Source organism: Bombina bombina, chromosome 3 (assembly GCF_027579735.1).
Source record: "Bombina bombina isolate aBomBom1 chromosome 3, aBomBom1.pri, whole genome shotgun sequence".
Classification (NCBI taxonomy): Eukaryota; Metazoa; Chordata; class Amphibia; order Anura; family Bombinatoridae; genus Bombina; species Bombina bombina.
The window spans coordinates 1,215,460,945-1,215,481,091 of record NC_069501.1 but is presented as its reverse complement, the minus strand read 5'-3'; the positions used below and the strand labels follow the sequence as shown (position 1 = coordinate 1,215,481,091).

The 20,147-nt window shown below is 41.0% G+C and overlaps 1 protein-coding gene across 3 annotated transcripts in view; it reads right to left on the bottom strand.

The window, feature by feature from the left end:
* The window catches only part of TENM4 (teneurin transmembrane protein 4), a 953,133-nt gene that overhangs the window by 396,976 nt on the left and 536,010 nt on the right, over nt 1-20,147 (bottom strand). The window lies entirely within an intron of this gene.

Below are 20,147 nucleotides of genomic sequence, written 5' to 3'. Positions count from 1 at the left end.
GATCCAGAATGTTAGAGATATTTTAGTTTAATTCATCAGTTGTAATGAAGATGCGCTATAACTTACTTTTTAATATAGATATAAAATTCAAATATCCCATGCTCCACCACCCACTTCAAAAGTCAATTTTTCTGTGAGCTAAAGGTTTGTTCTCCAATCAGCACTCTAGCTACAACAGAAGTGCTGTATGGGGAGAGCGCTGATTGGAGAACAGCTCAAACCTTTAGCTCACAGAAAAATTGACTTTTAAGGTGGGTGGCAAAGCACAGGGAATTTGAGTTTCATATATATATTAAAAAGTAAGTTATAGCGCATAGTCATTACAACTGATTAATTAAACTCCATCTAAAATATAACTAACATTCCAGTGTTGTAAAAAATAGCTACCTTGTCGAGATTTGCTAACTCGACGTGCGCGTGCTCACAATTACATAATCCCATATGTTTGAAAAAAATGTGTAGAATGTGATTATGTATTGAGTAGCATGCACAGATATAGGTAGCAAATCTTGATGAGCGTTAATTGGCTATAACTGCCGGTGGGAGATTTCATAACTCGCATAATTAGACGCCCAGAGTATGCGTTGTTAATCTGACATGGGGTGGATGCCAGAGGATCAATGCACTGAACACTCCAAGTGAACCTCGGGGAATGAGGTTAACAAGGGTGGCCTTGCCCCCCTTGAACCCCCCAGACGGAGGCAACAAAAAGATAGTGAAGATGGTGCAGCGTATATGTCTGATTAAAAACGCATATAATGGAAGCAGCAGATCAGTTCCTGCGCATCTGCACATGCTATTCATTACATAATCGTATTCCACACATTCCTTTCAAACATATGTAGAGTGCGATTACGTAATTGTTAGCATGTGCGCGTTGAGGTAGCAAATCTCGACAAGGTAGCTATTTTCGACAGAACACTGATCCGATTTTAAAAGGGAGAGAGTTTACCATCACATTAAGAGTGTACTGTACATCACAAAATAATGTACTTTCATACTTATAAAATAAAAAGTCACATTATTTGTATACAAAGCCATTCATCTGCAACAAATATTTTGAATTTTAGCAATATCCAACCTAATAAAGTTAGAAGTCAACAGCTGATATCAGAAGGTCACTGCAAATGTTATTGATGTATGTATCCTAAATGTGCTTCCAGGTCTCCAAAACACTCTTACTGATTCAGACTGAGCATACAAGTTTACAATCATTTCCCATTTGCTTTGTTACCATTAAAGGGACATTATACACTCATTTTTTCTTTGCATAAATGTTTTGCAGATGATCTACTTATATAGCCCATAAAGTTTTTTTTTGTTTGTTTGTTTTTAAATGTATAGTTTTGCTTATTTTTAAATAACATTGCTCTGATTTTCAGACTCCTAACCAAGCCCCAAAGATTTAGGAGAATACCGTCAGATACCTACTCCAGCTTGCTCCTGTTTGTGTAAAGGGTCTTTTCATATGCAAAAGAAGGGGGAGGGGGGAGTGTCTGATATTTGCCACTTGCAGTGGGTGTTCCATTAACCTTTTCAACAGAGCTAAACCGACAGCATTTAAGTACGTTTCTAAACAGTTGTATACTGGATATTTATATCAGTATCAGTGCATATTTTTATTTACAGTAGTGTCTATTACATGCAGTTATATGAAAATTGGTGTATACTGTCCCTTTAATTTCTTGTTAAAGAGATATCTAGGTAGGTGTGTGGAGAAATAGTGCTGCTATCTAATGCTCCTGCAAATAGATAACATTCTTGCAAAACCCTTGCCATATATTGCTCCAGACACGTGCACAATCCTGATGTTATGTCCCTGCTTTTCAACAAAAGATACTGAGAAAAGGAAGAAAATGTGATAATAGAAATATATTAGAAATATGTTTAAAATGGAATCATGAAAGAATAAAAATGTATTTCATGTCCCTTTAACTAATAATTATAATATTATTATTATTATTATTATTATTATTAAAGGACCAGTAAACACAATAGATTTTCATAATCAACAAATGCAAGATAACAAGACAATACAATAGCATTTACTCTGAATTTCAAATGAATAGTAGATTCTTTTCTAACACATTTCAAAGTTATATATATATCCACTCCCCCTGTACCATGTGATAGCAATCAGCCAATCACAAATGCATATACGTATAGTCTGAGTTCTTGCACATGCTCAGTAGGAGCTGGTGACTCAAAAAAGTGTAAAGATAAAAGACTGTGCACATTTTTTTTAATGTAAGTAAATTGGAAAGTTGTTTAAAATGACATGCTGTATCTGAATCATGAACATTTAATAAAACCTGAGTGTCCCTTTAATAATAATAATAGAGCACCATGACTGACTCCATATACCTGTTGCAGTCTGCAAAATGTATGGGAAACGTCTCCTTTAGGTGTATTTTTGTTTCAGGATGAGTACAACTTATTTTAGGTCTCTAATACTTATGTTTATCTGCCCTCAACTTGCTCATGCACTTCCTTTAGATTGTAAGCTCACAAGTTCATTTGTCACTCAAGGCCAGTGCCCTATACCCTTATGATATGTAAATATCTTCTGATTATTGTACTACATAACTGTTACTACAGCAATGAGTAATATGTTGGTCCTTAGACATAAACAATCATAATAATAATTTATTTGTATATGAAATAGCTGTCTGTTCTAATTGACACCACAACACAATGAAATGGGCTGAGCTTGCAGGGAGACCTCATGCTTATCTCTATGTTGACACAAATCCTCCTTATCTTCCCTCTCTAGACCAATACGTAAAATGACAATAAACACCTTGTAATTATAAGACATTTGTGTTGTGCTGCTATAGAATAACATAATCAGCCAAGTCTTAACTTTTTAAAACAAATTAACACCCTTTTTCTGGAAAAAAAAATCAAATAGCAAAACTCCACCCACCATTTGCTTTATTCGAAGGGGACCAATCAGGGTTTAAGAAAGCAGACAACAAGGCTAATCACTGTCATAAAGTTATTATAAAGGGAATTTATTTGCAGTTGTTATCAGTTAAAGGGACAGTCAAGTCAAAATTAAACTTCCATTATTCAGATAGGGCATGTAATTTTAATCAACTTTCCAATTTACTTTTATCATCAAATTTGCTTTTTTCTCTTGGTATTCTTAGTTTAAACTAAACATAGGTAGGGTCATATGCTAATTTCTAAGCCTTTGAGGGCTGCCTCTTATCACATGCTTTTTAAATCTCTTTTCAACACAAAGACAGAAAGTACACGTGGGCTATATAGATAACACTGTGTTCAGGCACAGGGAGATATTTAAGATTTAGCCCAAAACAATGCTAACTGCAAGACAATAGATAATAAACAGTCACAGTCATGTGATCAGGGGGCTGGAAGAAGGTTCTTAGATACAAGGTAATCACAGAGGTTAAAAGTGTATTAATATAACTGTGTTGGTTATGCAAAACTGGGAAATGGGTAATAAAGGGATTATCTATCTTTTAAAACAATACCAATTCTATGGCAGACTGTCCATTTAAAGCCAATAAGGAACGTATATGTAGCAGAGTTAGCCTTGATAAGTCAGCAGGTGCATTTCAAGTTTTTGAATATTAGAAATTGCTCAAGTTTCGGAGCTAAATCACGTGAAAAGGCGGCAAAATAAATAATGAAAATATATTGCAAAGTTGTTTAATTGTGCATAACTAAACATTTTATATACAAATCTCAATGTGTTTACTGTCTTTTTAAAGAGAATAAAGAAAAATTAAAATTGTAGTAACTCCCTGTGTAACCCCCCTTTATATATCCCCTTTTATATATATATATATATATATATACACACACACACACAAACACACACACCTATACATGCACATATACAAACACACACACATATACATATATATATATTATATATATATAATTATATACACACACACACAGAAGTACAAAAGGCATTCCTAATATTTCAGTATGAGAGCGGGATCTCTTCCGAAACAGATACTTTTTATGGGCTACAACCTGCACTGTGATTGTCCTTAAATGTGCAAATGATGATATATATATATATATGTGTGTGATTCCAGCATATTTAATAATTATCACAATGACAGATTTCAGGGTTCGCTACTTTCTTACTGTTGTGCATCAGCAGCACTGAGCAGTAACGATTGATACCAGCCACTAACTCACACATTTTTTGTTATAGGAAAAAGACCATTTGCAATAATAACAAACATTCCAATCAGAACTGAAGAGGACACAGACAGAATACATACAACAGTCTGACAGCAGATAAGGCTCTATAATATATACATCAATATTACAAGCATTATAGAAATGTCAGCACCTCGTTCTATGCAGTCTATGGTACGCTGCATGTGCATCCTTATGTCTGTTTATATTGGGGATAAACTGAATCTGCAGTAATACCAAAGGTGTAACATAGATCAGTAGTCATTAAGAAGCCCCCTCCCCCCGCCACCTGCTCTAGTGCATTATACTTATAAGACCCTTGCTGACTGTCATCTGCCCAGCAGTGCATTCTGCTTCCCAGACTATACCCTCCGTTTTGTTTTCACTGTGCCCACTTTTCTTCTGTTTTCTATCTCACTGACAACACAAGCATAGAGTTCACATACACCCCCCGCTATACCCCCATCCAAAGCCCTCCCATAATCCAAGGCTGCTCACCTCTCTTCACCAACAGCTTGTGTGAACAGTTCCAGCTCTCTCTGTTCAGTAATTAGTGGAACTCAGGCAATAACGCGACCAGAGGCTTATGGACTCATTTCTTACACAGGTGACAGCAGAATTGCATCACACCTTATGTTAAGTGTTGCCACTAAATATATCCTGACATTGTGTTCATAGTTCTCAGTTTCCTAAAGTTTACTAGGAAGCTGCCTGGTTTTAGCTGAGGTTGTACCTTCCCCAAAGATAGAGTTTCTTTTTTAAACCTGTGCCATTATACCCACTGCCCATAATACAGCTGCAGTCTGATTTTAGATGATGTCAAGAATTTGAACCAAATACAAAAGTCTTCTATTTGCAAACACTTGATGCTTCTTTGACAAGCACAGACCATATATACATACATATATATATATATATTTATATTTGTAAAATTCCTGTTTTATACTTTATTTTGTATCACTGCAACTTACATTTCCCTGTGACAATAAAAAAATAAATATATATATATTATTATTTTTTTAATCTTCAAATTTGAGTGCTTTTATCAAGTCAGAGCATTGCTTTCTCTAAATATTCTTTAGGTTTATTTTGAGTCCAATTATTCACTTTTTCACTTAAGTATCTAACGTAAGCGACGGAGATAAATGTGGTTAAAAAAGAAGCTGTGAAAACGCCAGTGGTGAAAGCTGCAGGTGGTGTGCATTCAAATGCATGCATACGGGAACATGAGATGCTCTTGAAAAAAATCTCTCTGCTTGCCTAATTTAAAATGCATTGCCCTGGTGCGGATAACATCTTTGCCCAGTGTGAGACAAACCTTCCTACGCTGGGGACCATTCCACAGCAAGCACTCATTTCAGATCCGAGAGTCGGTGATATCATGTGGCAAATGCTGAGCCATTTAGAAAGCCCCCTGCATTTATATAGACATCTGCTGCACTTATACGCTCCCAGTATTATTTATTTTAATGATGTTTTTCTTGGAAGTTACAGAAATACATTTGAAAACCACACTTTAGAAATATAGGCTTTATTAACCTGTGACCTGCCAGGTTTTATATCTATTGCAAAAGATCTTAAAAGTAACAGTGTCTCAAATTACTTTCAGTGAAAGCAAATATATTTTTGTTGTAAGATATTTAAATTTTAGACCAATTTTTTTAAATTAGGAAATGCATTTTTTTTATTTTATTTTGTTGCTAAATGGGCTGTTTAAAACCCATACAAAGTTTAATTCAGTTGTTTATCTCCATAGTAACCATTTGTCACAGCAATGTTAAAGGGGCAGTTATCACAACCTTTATAACACCATCAAAAACAGAAGATATTGGATTTTTTTTTCTAAATGCAGATTTTTAAGTACAAGTTCCTCACTTTATTACCGCCCACTTCAAGTATTGTGGTACTGATTCTCTAAAGCTCTCTAGTCTAGCGCATTGTTTCTTATCGCAATCATAAGTACCCCCAACAGGCCAGGTTTTTGTTATAGCTGAACAAGTGCACAGGTAAAATAATCAGCTGATGGGTGAGAGCAGGTTAGTAACCATGGTTACTGATCAGCTGATTATTTCACCTGTGCACTGGTTCAGCTAAAATGAAAACCTGTCCTGTTGAGGGCCGCGGTTGAGAAAAAGTGGTCTAGCGAGATCCTATAAGAAGCCTTATCAATAATACAAGGCATCTCTGGCAATTTTTAACCTTGGGAACTGTCATCATTAAGGGGAAGAGTTCATAAATATGCTTTATATGAAAAGACACTTACTTTACAATACAATGCTCAGTAAAATGTTCACTTCCCCCAGAAAAACTGGAGTGGATTCTACAAGATTTTGACCCTAACCCTGCAACATGCTATGTAGTGATTGAACAGTACAGGAGTTAATATTTGTCCTGAATCAACCACAATAAAAAATATGAGTTAAACGTACACAATGACATGTTCTCATTTGCAATTTTATCACTATCGACCCTGCAAATCTATGTCTAGGGTCAATAGTTATAAAATGACGCTCTAATGAAGGAGAACATGCTTTTTTCTCTCACTATAATGGCTCTTTAAGAGGCCTTGGACTGCAAAACCATCAATTTTTTTAGAACAGTTACAATTTAAAGAGTCATAGCAGTTGAAAAATGACACGCTCGCACTCATAAGAGATTGTAATTTTATGACTATTAACCCTGCACACCTGTGTGTTTAAAGGGACACTAAACCCAAATTCTTTCTTTTGTGATTCAGACAGAACATGCAATTTTAAGCAACTTTCTAATTTACTCCTATTATCAAATTTTCTTCATTCTCTTGGTATCTTTATTTGAAATGCAAGAATGTAAGTTTAGAAAAACGTCTGACTAAAAGCAGTGTTACTGGTTAGGCTTAGTAACCTCACAATAGTTACGCTTCCAGTTGTAAAGTGTTAAGGTTTTTAAATATTTTCATTCTATTTGGTATAATTTATACACTTATTCCCCCCCCCCCCCAAAGGGGCTAAATGCAGGTATATAGTATAGTCCCACAACCATCTGTGGCAGCTGATAAATATTTCTATGAAATCCATTTTATCAGCCTGTGAAGGATGAAGGACTAGAACCGACAGCCCTGGGAATTGAATAAGTATTGCAATGCTAACTCGTCAGCTGCATAAAGCTTGTCACAGCCAACCCCACTCTAGGGACCTGCTGAAGACGGCGTGGTGAAACCTTTTCATGAACGGCAAGACCTATGCAACATGGTACTTATTGTACACACATAGAAAATCATTGGGAATAGCATCCTGTTGCACTCTTAAAGGGACATTAAGGACTTTGAGATGGCAGTATAAAATTATAAATCATATATATAAAAAAATCTCTGCTATATACTTATTTATTTTGTCCTCTTTTCCTGTAATTCCATTCTGAAATTGTGAGTATTTAAGTTCCTGTTAGAAATGGAAGTGCAGAACAGTTATATTCCACACAGCCATTGGCTGAATGCTCTAGTGGCATTTATAACAGTCCCTAATTGGCCACAGCAGAGAATAAAACCTAAGTTACAACATGGCTGCTCCAATTGTCTTATAGACAATAAAACTTTACACTTATTTTGTCAATATTTACACAGCTAATGAAACTTTAATAAAATCATCAACTATTATTATTATTACCAGCTATTTGTAGAGCGCCAACAGATTCCACAGCACTATAAACATAGGATATACAAGATAACATTTACAGGGATCAAATGGGTAGAGGGCCCTGCCGAGAGTTGCGCTGTTGTAGTCGGTTCCTATGAAGGTGAACTACAAACAGCTGGGCTTATAGACTTACAGGCTAAGGAGTTCAAGGAGATAGCAGTGGAGATTGGAAGGTTAGTGTAGTTGGTATGTATCCCTGAATAGTAGAGTCTTTAGAGAGCGCTTGAAGCTTTCAAAACTAGGGGGAGTCTTGTAGAGCGAGGCAGAGAGTTCCTTAATATGGGAGCCAGTCTGGAGAAGTCCTGTAAACGGGAATGTGAGGTGGTAACAAGAGTGGAGGAGAGTACTAGATCATGAGCGAAGGGGACAGGAGGGAGAGTATCTGAAGACAAGGTCTGAGATGTAGAGGGGAACAGTGCTGTTGAGGGCTTTGTATGTCAGAGTGAGGATTGTATGTTTAATCGTGGAGGCAAGAGGAAGCCAGTGAAGGGATTGGCAGAGAGGTACAGCAGATGAAGAGTGACGTGTAAGGAAGATGAGCCTGGCAGAGGCATTCATTATTGATTGTAAAAGAGCAAGCAACCTGGTGGTGAAATCAGAGGGGATGGAGTTGCAGTAGTCGAGGCGGGAAAGGATGAGAGAGTAAATTAAAAGCTTAGTTGTGTCTTGTGTAAGGAAATGTCTAATTTTAGAGATGTTTTTAAGGTGGAAGTGGCAGGCTTTCGCCAAGGACTGAATGTGAGGAGTGAAAGAAAGATCTGAGTGAAGTGTGACCCCAAGACATCGGGCATGTGGGGTAGTGGTAATGATGGAGTTATCCACAGTTATAGAGAAATGGGGGGGGGGGATTTTGGAAGAAGGGGGGAAAATAAAGAGTTCGGTTTTGGAGAGATTTAGCTTGAGGTAGTTAGAAGACATGTAAGATGAGATATGAGAGAGACAGTTAGTGACCTGGGTTAGCAAGGAAGGAGATAGGTCTGGTGCAGAGAGGTAGATTTGGGTGTCGTCAGCATACAAATGATATTGAAACCAGTGGGACATTATTAAGGAACGTAATGACGACGTGTAGATTGAGAAGAGAAGGGGACAGATCCTTGTGGTACCCCAACAGAAAGTGGTAGCGGGGCATAGGATGCCCCACAGAAGGCTACACTAAAGGTACTATTCTGTGATTGGTTGATGCTTGTCACATGATACAGGGGGGCCGTGCAACAGGAGAAATAATAAATTTGACAGTATAAAAAAAAACATAATTTATGCTTACCTGATAAATTTATTTCTCTTGTAATGTATCCAGTCCACGGATCATCCATTGCTTGTGGGATATTCTCCTTCCCAACAGGAAGTTGCAAGAGGATCACCCACAGCAGAGCTGCTATATAGCTCCTCCCCTCACTGCCATATCCAGTCATTCGACCGAAACAAGACGAAAAAGGAGAAACCATAGGGTGCAGTGGTGACTGTAGTTTGATTAAAATTTAGACCTGCCTTAAAAGGAAAGGGCGGGCCGTGGACTGGATACACTACAAGAGAAATAAATTTATCAGGTAAGCATAAATTATGTTTTCTCTTGTTAAGTGTATCCAGTCCACGGATCATCCATTACTTGTGGGATACCAATACCAAAGCTAAAGTACACGGATGATGGGAGGGACAAGGCAGGAACCTCTGCCTGTAGAATCTTTCTCCCAAAAACAGCCTCCGAAGAAGCAAAAGTGTCAAATTTGTAAAATTTTGAAAAGGTGTGAAGCGAAGACCAAGTCGCAGCCTTGCAAATCTGTTCAACAGAGGCCTCATTTTTAAAAGGCCCAGGTGGAAGCCACAGCTCTAGTAGAATGAGCTGTAATCCTTTCAGGGGGCTGCTGTCCAGCAGTCTCATAGGCTAAGCGAATTATGCTCCGAAGCCAAAAGGAGAGAGAGGTTGCCGAAGCTTTTTGACCTCTCCTCTGTCCAGAGTAAACGACAAACAGGGCAGATGTTTGACGAAAATCTTTAGTAGCCTGTAAGTAAAACTTCAAGGCATGGACTACGTCCAGATTATGCAAAAGACGTTCCTTCTTTGAAGAAGGATTAGGACACAATGATGGAACAACAATCTCTTGATTGATATTCCTGTTAGAAACCACCTTAGGTAAAAACCCAGGTTTGGTACGCAGAACTACCTTGCCTGAATGAAAAATCAGATAAGGAGAATCACAATGTAAGGCAGATAACTCAGAGACTCTTCGAGCCGAGGAAATAGCCATCAAAAACAGAACTTTCCAAGATAAAATTTTAATATCAATGGAATGAAGGGGTTCAAACGGAACTCCCTGAAGAACTTTAAGAACCAAGTTTAAGCTCCACGGGGGAGCAACAGTTTTAAACACAGGCTTAATCCTAACCAAAGCCTGACAAAATGCCTGGACGTCTGGAACTTCTGCCAGACGCTTGTGCAAAAGGACAGAGCAGAGATCTGTCCTTTTAAAGAACTAGCTGATAAGCCTTTGTCCAAACCCTCTTGGAGAAAGGACAATATCCTAGGAATCCTAACTTTACTGCATGAGTAACTCTTGGATTCACACCAATAAAGATATTTACGCCATATCTTATGGTAGATTTTCCTGGTGACAGGCTTCCGAGCCTGTATTAAGGTATCAATGACTGACTCGGAGAAGCCACGCCTTGATAGAATCAAGCGTTCAATCTCCATGCAGTCAGTCTCAGAGAAATTAGATTTGGATGATTGAAAGGACCTTGTATTAGAAGGTCCTGCCTCAGAGGCAGAGTCCATGGTGGAAGAGATGACATGTCCACTAGGTCTGCATACCAGGTCCTGCGTGGCCACGCAGGCGCTATCAGAATCACCGATGCTCTCTCCTGTTTGATTTTGGCAATCAGTCGAGGGAGCAGAGGAAACGGTGGAAACACATAGGCCAGGTTGAAGCTTGGCGTTCTGGCGAGACGCCATGAGATCCAGTTCTGGTTTGCCCCAACGATGGACCAGATGAGCAAACACCTCCGGATGGAGTTCCCACTCCCCCGGATGAAAAGTCTGACGACTTAGAAAATCCGCCTCCCAGTTCTCTACGCCTGGGATGTGGATCGCTGACAGGTGGCAAGAGTGTGACTCTGCCCAGCGAATTATCTTTGAGACTTCTAACATCGCTAGGGACCTTCTGGTTCCCCCTTGATGGTTGATGTAAGCCACAGTCGTGATGTTGTCCGACTGAAATCTGATGAACCTCAGTGTTGCTAACTGAGGCCAAGCTAGAAGAGCATTGAATATTGCTCTTAACTCCAGAATATTTATTGGGAGGAGTTTCTCCTCCTGAGTCCACGATCCCTGAGCCTTCAGGGAGTTCCAGACTGTGCCCCAACCTAGAAGGCTGGCATCTGTTGTTACAATCGTCCAATCTGGCCTGCAAAAGGTCATACCCTTGGACGGATGGACCCGAGAAAGCCACCAGAGAAGAGAATCTCTGGTCTCTTGATCCAGATCTAGTAGAGGGGACAAATCTGAGTAATCTCCATTCCACTGACTTAGCATGCATAATTGCAGTGGTCTGAGATGCAGGCGCGCAAATGGCACTATGTCCATTGCCGCTACCATTAAGCCGATTACTTCCATGCACTGAGCCACTGACGGGCGTGGAATGGAATGAAGGACACAGCAAGCATTTAGAAGTTTTGATAACCTGGACTCCGTCAGGTAAATTTTCATCTCTACAGAATCTATAAGAGTCCCTAGGAAGGAGACTCTTGTGAGTGGGGATAAAGAACTCTTTTCCCCGTTCACTTTCCACCCATGCGACCTCAGAAATGCCAGAACTATCTCTGTATGAGACTTGGCAATTTGAAAGCTTGACGCCTGTATCAGGATGTCGTCTAGATACGGAGCCACCGCTATGCCTCGCGGTCTTAGAACCACCAGAAGTGAGCCCAGAACCTTTGTAAAAATTCTCGGGGCAGTGGCCAACCCGAATGGAAGAGCTACAAATTGGTAATGCCTGTCTAGAAAGGCAAACCTTAGGAACCGATGATGATCTTTGTGAATCGGTATGTGAAGGTAAGCATCCTTTATGTCCACTGTGGTCATGTACTGACCCTCTTGGATCATGGGTAGGATGGTCCGAATAGTTTCCATTTTGAATGATGGAACTCTGAGGAATTTGTTTAAGATCTTTAGATCCAAGATTGGTCTGAAGGTTCCCTCTTTCTTGGGAACCACAAACAGATTTGAATAAAATCCCTGTCCCTGTTCCGTCCGCGGAACTGGATGGATCACTCCCATTACTAGGTCTTGCACACAGCTTAGGAATACCTCTTTCTTTATCTGGTTTGCTGATAACCTTGAAAGATGAAATCTCCCTTATGGAGGAGAAGCTTTGAAGTCCAGAAGATATCCCTGAGATATGATCTCCAACGCCCAGGGATCCTGAACATCTCTTGCCCACGCCTGGGCGAAGAGAGAAAGTCTGCCCCCCACTAGATCCGTTTCCGGATAGGGGGCTGTTCCTTCATGCTGCCTTGGGGGCAGCAGCAGGCTTTCTGGCCTGCTTGCCCTTGTTCCAGGACTGGTTAGGTTTCCAGGCCTGTCTGGAATGAGCAACCGTTCCCTCTTGTTTTGAAGCGGAGGAAGTTGATGCTGCTCCTGCCTTGAAATTTCGAAAGGCACGAAAATTAGACTGTTTGGCCTGCCTCCAGCAATGTCAGCAATAATTTCCTTCAAGCCAGGCCCGAATAAGGTCTGCCCCTTGAAAGGAATGTTGAGTAATTTAGACTTTGAAGTCACGTCAGCTGACCAGGATTTAAGCCATAGCGCCCTACGCGCCTGGATGGCGAATCCGGAATTCTTAGCCGTTAGTTTAGTCAAATGAACAATGGCATCAGAAACAAATGAGTTAGCTAGCTTAAGCGTTCTAAGCTTGTCAATAATTTCATTCAATGGAGCTGTCTGGATGGTCTCTTCCAGGGCCTCAAACCAGAATGCCGCCACAACAGTGACAGGCGCAATGCATGCAAGGGGCTGTAAAATAAAATCTTGTTGAATAAACATTTTCTTAAGGTAACCCTCCAATTTTTTATCCATTGGATCTGAAAAAGCACAACTGTCCTCAACCGGGATAGTGGTACGCTTTGCTAAAGTAGAAACTGCTCCCTCCACCTTAGGGACCGTCTGCCATAAGTCCCATGTAGTGGCGTCTATTGGAAACATTTTTCTAAATATAGGAGGTGGGGAAAAGGGCACACCGGGTCTATCCCACTCCTTGCAAATAATTTCTGTAAGCCTTTTAGGTATAGGAAAAACGTCAGTACACACCGGCACCGCAAAGTATCTATCCAGCCTACACAATTTCTCTGGAATTGTAACTGTGTTACAGTCATTCAGAGCAGCTAATACCTCCCCAAGCAATACACGGAGGTTCTCAAGCTTAAATTTAAAATTAGAAATCTCTGAATCAGTTTTCCCCGAGTCAGAGATGTCACCCACAGACTGAAGCTCTCCGTCCTCATGTTCTGCATATTGTGACGCAGTATCAGACATGGCTCTAACAGCATTTGCGCGCTCTGTATCTCTCCTAACCCCAGAGCTATCGCGCTTGCCTCTTAATTCAGGCAATCTAGATAATACCTCTGACAGGGTATTATTCATGATTGCAGCCATGTCCTGCAAGGTAATCGCTATGGGCGTCCCTGATGTAATTGGCGCCATATTAGCGTGCGTCCCCTGAGCGGGAGGCGAAGGGTCTGACACGTGGGGAGAGTTAGTCGGCATAACTTCCCCCTCGACAGAACCCTCTGGTGATAATTCTTTTAAGGTGTCCAGATCCAGGGATCCCAAGGCGACTCTAGTGGATGCACTAGTAGCGCCTTGGACCTTCAACCTAGCCTATGTGTTTCCACCGTTTCCTCTCATTCCCAGGCTGGTAGCCAGGATCAAGCAGGAGAGGGCCTCGGTGATCTTACATTTAGTACACATTCTCCTATGGGGCTCCACCATGGCTTTCAAACATAATGAACAAGTAGGTTCCTATGTGTCAGACATGTTAAACAGACTAGCAATGAGACTAGCAAGCTTGGAAAACACTTTAAAACAAGTTTACAAGCAATATAAAAAACGTTACTGCGCCTTTAAGAAAACAGAATTTATGCTTACCTGATAAATTACTTTCTCCAACGGTGTGTCCGGTCCACGGCGTCATCCTTACTTGTGGGAATATCTCTTCCCCAACAGGAAATGGCAAAGAGTCCCAGCAAAGCTGTCCATATAGTCCCTCCTAGGCTCCGCCCACCCCAGTCATTCGACCGACGGACAGGAGGAAAAAAACAGGAGAAACTATAGGGTACCGTGGTGACTGTAGTTAGAGAAAATAATTCATCAAACCTGATTAAAAAACCAGGGCGGGCCGTGGACCGTCATCCTTACTTGTGGGAACCAATACCAAAGCTTTAGGACACGGATGAAGGGAGGGAGCAAATCAGGTTACCTAAACAGAAGGCACCACGGCTTGCAAAACCTTTCTCCCAAAAATCGCCTCTGAAGAAGCAAAAGTATCAAATTTGTAAAATTTGGCAAAAGTGTGCAGTGAAGACCAAGTCGCTGCCTTACATATCTGATCAACAGAAGCCTAGTTCTTGAAGGCCCATGTGGAAGCCACAGCCCTAGTGGAGTGAGCTGTGATTCTTTCTGGAGGCTGCCGTCCGGCAGTCTCGTAAGCCAATCGGATGATGCTTTTAAGCCAAAAGGAAAGAGAGGTAGAAGTCGCTTTTTGACCTCTCCTTTTACCAGAATAGACGACAAACAGAGAAGAAGTTTGTCTGAACTCTTTTGTAGCTTCTAAATAGAATTTTAGAGCACGGACTACGTCTAAATTGTGTAACAAACGTTCCTTCTTTGAAACTGGATTCGGACACAAAGAAGGAACAACTATCTCCTGGTTAATATTTTTGTTAGAAACAACATTTGGAAGAAAACCAGGCTTAGTACGCAAAACAACCTTATCTGCATGGAACACCAGATAGGGTGGAGAACACTGCAGAGCAGATAACTCAGAAACTCTTCTAGCAGAAGAAATAGCAACCAAAAACAAAACTTTCCAAGATAACAACTTAATATCTATGGAATGTAGAGGTTCAAACGGAACCCCTTGAAGAACTGAAAGAACTAGATTTAAACTCCAGGGAGGAGTCAAAGGTCTGTAAACAGGCTTGATCCTAACCAGAGCCTGAACATCTGGTACAGCTGCCAGTCGTTTGTGTAATTAGACAGATAAAGCAGAAATCTGTCCCTTTAGAGAACTCGCTGATAATCCTTTATCCAAACCCTCTTGTAGAAAGGAAAGGATCTTAGGGATTTTGATCTTATTCCATAAGAATCCCTTGGATTCACACCAGCAGATATATCTTTTCCATATTTTATGGTAAATTTTTCTAGTTACCGGTTTTCTGGCTTGAACTAGAGTATCTATCACCGAATCTGAAAACCCACGCTTTGATAGAATCAAGCGTTCAATTTCCAAGCCGTCAGCTGGAGGGAGACCAGATTTGGATGTTCGAATGGACCCTGTACAAGAAGATCCTGTCTCAAAGGTAGCTTCCATGGTGGCACCGATGACATATTCACCAGGTCTGCATACCAAGTCCTGCGTGGCCACGCAGGAGCTATCAAGATCACCGAGGCCCTCTCCTGCTTGATCCTGGCTACCAGCCTGGGAATGAGAGGAAACGGTGGAAACACATAGGCTAGGTTGAAGGTCCAAGGCGCTACTAGTGCATCCACTAGAGTCGCCTTGGGATCCCTGGATCTGGACCCGTAGCAAGAAACCTTGAAGTTCTGACGAGACGCCATCAGATCCATATCTGGAATGCCCCATAATTGAGTCAACTGGGCAAAGATCTCCGGTGGAGTTCCCACTCCCCCGGATGGAATGTCTGACGACTCAGATAATCCGCCTCCCAGTTTTCCACACCTGGGATGTGGATCGCAGATAGGTGGCAGGAGTGATCCTCTGCCCATTTTATTATTTTGGTCACTTCTTTCATCGCCAGGGAACTCCTTGTTCCCCCCTGATGATTGATATAAGCAACAGTCGTCATGTTGTCTGATTGGAATCTTATGAATCTGGCCTTTGCTAGTTGAGGCCAAGCCCTGAGAGCATTGAATATCGCTCTCAGTTCCAGAATGTTTATCGGGAGAAGAGACTCTTCCCGAGACCATAGTCCCTGAGCTTTCAGGGATTCCCAGACCGCGCCCCAGCCCACTAGACTGGCGTCGGTCGTGACGATGACCCACTCTGGTCTGCGGAAGCTCATTCCCTGGGACAGGTGGTCCAGGGTTAGCCACCAACGGAGTGAGTCTCTGAGAAAGGCCAGAACGATGTCTGTGTGAGCCTTTGCCTTTGAAAGAGACGACGCTTGTATTAGAATGTCGTCCAAGTACGGTACTACTGCAATGCCCCTTGGTCTTAGAACCGCTAGAAGGGATCCGAGTACCTTTGTGAAGATCCTTGGAGCAGTGGCTAACCCGAATGGGAGGGCCACAAACAGGTAATGTTTGTCCAGAAAGGCGAACCTTAGGAACTGATGATGTTCTTTGTGGATAGGAATATGTAGATACGCATCCTTTAGATCCACAGTAGTCATAAATTGACCTTCCTGGATTGTGGGTAGAATCGTTCGAATGGTTTCCATTTTGAACGATGGTACTCTGAGAAATTTGTTTAGGATCTTTAAATCCAGAATTGGTCTGAAAGTTCCCTCTTTTTTGGGAACTACAAACAGATTTGAGTAAAATCCCATTCCTTGTTCCGCCGTTGGAACTGGGTGTATCACTCCCATCTTTAACAGGTCTTCTACACAATGTAAGAATGCCTGTCTCTTTATTTGGTTTGAGGATAAGTGAGACATGTGGAACCTTCCCCTTGGGGGTAGTTCCTTGAATTCCAGAAGATAACCCTGAGAAACTATTTCTAGTGTCCAGGGATCCTGAACATCTCTTGCCCAAGCCTGAGCAAAGAGAGAGAGTCTGCCCCCTACTAGATCCGGTTCCGGATCGGGGGCTACTCCTTCATGCTGTTTTGTTAGCAGCAGCAGGCTTCTTGGCCTGCTTACCCTTGTTCCAGCCTTGCGTCAGTTTCCAGGCTGGTTTGGTTTGAGAGGCATTACCCTCTTGTTTAGAGGATGCAGAGTTAGAGGCCGGTCCGTTCCTGAAATTACGAAAGGAACGAAAATTAGACTTATTCTTGGCTTTGAAAGGCCTATCTTGTGGGAGGGCATGGCCCTTTCCCCCAGTGATGTCTGAAATAATCTCTTTCAATTCTGGCCCAAAGAGAGTCTTACCCTTGAAGGGGATATTAAGCAATTTTGTCTTGGAAGATACATCCGCTGACCAAGACTTTAGCTAAAGCGCTCTGCGCGCCACAATTGCAAACCCTGAATTTTTCGCCGCTAATCTAGCTATTTGCAAAGTGGCATCTAAAATAAAAGAATTAGCCAACTTGAGTGCGTGAACTCTGTCCATAACCTCCTCATACGGAGTCTCTCTACTGAGCGACTTTTCTAGTTCCTCGAACCAGAACCACGCTGCTGTAGTGACAGGAACAATGCACGAAATGGGTTGCAGAAGGTAACCTTGCTGTACAAAAATCTTTTTAAGCAAACCCTCCAATTTTTTATTCATAGGATCTTTGAAAGCACAATTATGCTCGATAGGAATAGTAGTGCGCTTGTTTAAAGTAGAAACTGCCCCCTCGACCTTAGGGACTGTCTGCCATAAGTCCTTTCTGGGGTCGACCATAGGAAATAATTTCTTAAATATAGGAGGGGGGACAAAAAGGTATGTCGGGCTTCTCCCACTCCTTATTCACTATATCCGCCACCCGCTTGGGTATAGGAAAAGCGTCAGGGTGCACCGGAACCTCTAGGAACTTGTCCATCTTGCATAATTTTTCTGGAATGACCAGGTTGTCACAATCATCCAGAGTAGATAACACCTCCTTAAGCAGTGCGCGGAGATGCTCTAATTTAAATTTAAATGTCACAACATCAGGTTCTGCCTGTTGAGAAATTTTACCTGAATCTGAAATTTCCCCATCCGACAAAACCTCCCTCATGACCCCTTCAGATTGGTGTGAGGGTATGACAGAGCAATTATCATCAGCGCCCTCCTGCTCTTCAGTGTTTAAAACAGAGCAATCACGCTTTCTCTGATATGCAGGCATTTTGGATAAAATATTTGCTATGGAGTTATCCATTACTGCCGTTAATTATTGTATAGTAATAAGCATTGGCGCGCTAGAAGTACTAGGGGCCTCCTGCGTGGGCAAAACTGGTGTAGACACAGAAGGAGATGATGTAGAACTATGTCTACTCCCTTCATCTGATGAATCATCTTGGGCAACTTTACTATCTGTGGCAATACTGTCCTTACTTTGTTTGGACGCTATGGCACAATTATCACACAATTTTGAAGGGGGACACACATTGATCTTCAAACATATAGAACATAGCTTATCTGAAGGTGCAGACATGTTAAACAGGCTTAAACTTGTCAAAAAAGTACAAAAACCGTTTTAAAACAAAACCGTTACTGTCTCTTTAAATTTTAAACAGTGCACACTTTATTACTGAATATGTGAAAAAGTATGAAGGAATTGTACAAAATTTACCAAATTTTCACCACAGTGTCTTAAAGCATTCAAAGTATTGCACACCAATTTTCAGAGCTTTAACCCTTAAAATAAAGAAACCGGACCGGTTACAGTTTTAACCCCTCTACAGTGCCAGCTACAGCCTTTGCTGCGACTTTACCAAACCCAGGGGGGAATACGATACCAGATGAAGCCTTCTAGGAACTTTTCCAACTACTTTCAGATCCTCACACATGCATCTGCATGTCTTGCTCTCAAAAGTAACTGCGCAGTAATGGCGCGAAAATGAGGCTCAGCCTACAACTGGGAAGGCCCTTCCTGACTGGAAAGGTGTCTAACACAGTGCCTGACGTTAAAAAACGTTCCCCAAGCTTATAAGTGTGAATTACAAGCATAAACATAAAAATGCCCAAATAAAGCAATCGATTTTGCCCATAAAAGTGTCTACCAGTTTTATAGCCCATATTAAGCCCTTTATTCTGCTTGAGACTAAGAAAATGGCTTACCGGTCCCCATGAGGGGAAATGACAGCCTTCCAGCATTACACAGTCTTGTTAGAAATATGGCTAGTCATACCTTAAGCAGAAAAGTCTGCTAACTGTTTCCCCCAACTGAAGTTACTTCATCTCAACAGTCCTATGTGGAAACAGCAATCGATTTTAGTTACTGTCTGCTAAAATCATCTTCCTCTCACAAACAGAACTCTTCATCTTTTTCTGTTTCAGAGTAAATAGTACATACCAGCACTATTTTAAAATAACAAACTCTTGATAGTAGAATTAAAAAATTACAACTAAACACCACATACTCTTGGGTGGGCGGAGCCTAGGAGGGACTATATGGACAGCTTTGCTGGGACTCTTTGCCATTTCCTGTTGGGGAAGAGATATTCCCACAAGTAAGGATGACGCCATGGACCGGACACACCAATGTTGGAGAAACACAAATTTTCCAAAATTTTGAAATAACAGTGAAAAAATGCAGTTACACTAACGAAATTTTTGCAGTGTATGTAATAAGTTAGCAGAGCATTGCACCCACTTGCAAATGGATGATTAACCCCTTAATACCAAAAACGGAATAACAAATGACAAAAACGTTTTTTAAACAGTCACAACAACTGCCACAGCTCTACTGTGGCTTTTTACCTCCCTCAATACGACTTTTGAAGCCTTTTGAGCCCTTCAGAGAAGTCCTGGATCATGCAGGAAGAAGCTGGATGTCTGTGTCTGTAATTTTACTGCACAGAAAAGCACTAAAATAGGCCCTTCCCACTCATATTACAACAGTGGGAAGCCTCTGTTTCTAGGCAAAATTCAAGCCAGCCATGTGGAAAAAAACTAGGCCCCAATAAGTTTTATCACCAAACATATATAAAAAATGATTAAACATGCCAGCAAACGTTTTATATTACACTTTTATAAGAGTATGTATCTCTATTAATAAGCCTGATACCAGTCGCTATCACTGCATTTAAGGCTTTACTTACATTACTTCGGTATCAGCAGCATTTTATAGCAAATTCCATCCCTAGAAAAATATTTTAACTGCACATACCTTATTACAGGAAAACCTGCACGCTATTCCCCCTCTGAAGTTACCTCACTCCTCAGAATATGTGAGAACAGCAAAGGATCTTAGTTACTTCTGCTAAGAT